Below are 1,798 nucleotides of genomic sequence, written 5' to 3' on the forward strand. Positions count from 1 at the left end.
TATATATATATATATATATATACACACACACCACACACACATACACACACACACACACACATACACACGCATACACGAATGAGAATGCATTAAAAAAAAATCAAGTAGACACGCGAAATTGACCGAGCGTACAGTGTATGTGTTCGTGTACGACCAATAATTCGTCGGCCATACTTACCTTGTTTTTCTATCGTCGTAGACGCGACATACCTACACCCTCTTTCATTATTATCGATGAGTATCCCCGTTAAAGCACGCTTTTTTTTGCACGCTCTCTCTTCTCATTTTCGGCTATATATCTTTCCTCGCCGTTATGCATGCAGCCTCATTTTCTGCTCGGCTAAAACCGTCCTAATCGATTCCTATTTTTTTTTTTTGCGCGCACGTCAGCCCTTTCGCGTTGAATGGCGGTTGGTTGGAATCGTTCGTTTACACAGTGCAAGCTGACCGCGATTCGTTTCGAATCTATCGTGCGCGGTAGAAGCTGGCGGATATCGGAGAAGCGAGAACGTGGTCTGAAAGAGGTCTGCACGAATTGGAAGAGATCGATAAGCATTAATCCATATTTGTCCGTTTTTTCGAATCTTCTTTTATATTATATGTACTTATTTCGCTGATATGAGTCTCTTTATTTAAACATCATATATATATATATATATATATATATATATATATATGATGTTTAAATAAAGAGACTCATATCAGCGAAATAAGTACATATAATATAAAAGAAGATTCGAAAAAACGGACAAATATGGATTAATGCTTATCGATCTCTTCCAATTCGTGCAGACCTCTTTCAGACCACGTTCTCGCTTCTCCGATATCCGCCAGCTTCTACCGCGCACGATAGATTCGAAACGAATCGCGGTCAGCTTGCACTGTGTAAACGAACGATTCCAACCAACCGCCATTCAACGCGAAAGGGCTGACGTGCGCGCAAAAAAAAAAAATAGGAATCGATTAGGACGGTTTTAGCCGAGCAGAAAATGAGGCTGCATGCATAACGGCGAGGAAAGATATATAGCCGAAAATGAGAAGAGAGAGCGTGCAAAAAAAAGCGTGCTTTAACGGGGATACTCATCGATAATAATGAAAGAGGGTGTAGGTATGTCGCGTCTACGACGATAGAAAAACAAGGTAAGTATGGCCGACGAATTATTGGTCGTACACGAACACATACACTGTACGCTCGGTCAATTTCGCGTGTCTACTTGATTTTTTTTTAATGCATTCTCATTCGTGTATGCGTGTGTATGTGTGTGTGTGTGTGTGTATGTGTGTGTGGTGTGTGTGTATATATATATATATATATATATATATATATATATATATATGTATGTATGCAGTCAACCAGTCAACTAAAGGAGATCCGCAAACGTCGAGCTTCGAGGTATGTGTATCTAACCGCTCCGCTTCGTCCGAAGGGTTGACTCGCGATCAATCATATTTTTTTAGGAGACAATGACCGAGTTAAGTAAGTACATACAGCGGTGCGCTGTGTTGGGGCAAAAGAAAAGCAGAACGACGTCGCATCCAATCTGCCGGCAGTGTATTTTCCATAGCGGAAGAAATTCAGCGCTCGTCTCTCGCGATGAAGGATCGATGTCCTCGGAGGAGAGCGCGAGTGTCGGCCGCCTCTCCGTCTTTTCCCTCGAACAAGTCACTGCCATGTGGAATTTTAATATATCGTAGACGTTATTTCCATCTTTTAGTTAGCTCCGATCAAACTTTACCCAATCGATGAAAAGAGAGAGAGAGAGAGAGAGAGAGAGAGAGAGAGAGAGAGAAATTGTTA

Source organism: Formica exsecta, unplaced genomic scaffold (assembly GCF_003651465.1).
Source record: "Formica exsecta isolate Colony F162 unplaced genomic scaffold, ASM365146v1 scaffold115, whole genome shotgun sequence".
NCBI classification, from domain to species: Eukaryota; Metazoa; Arthropoda; class Insecta; order Hymenoptera; family Formicidae; genus Formica; species Formica exsecta.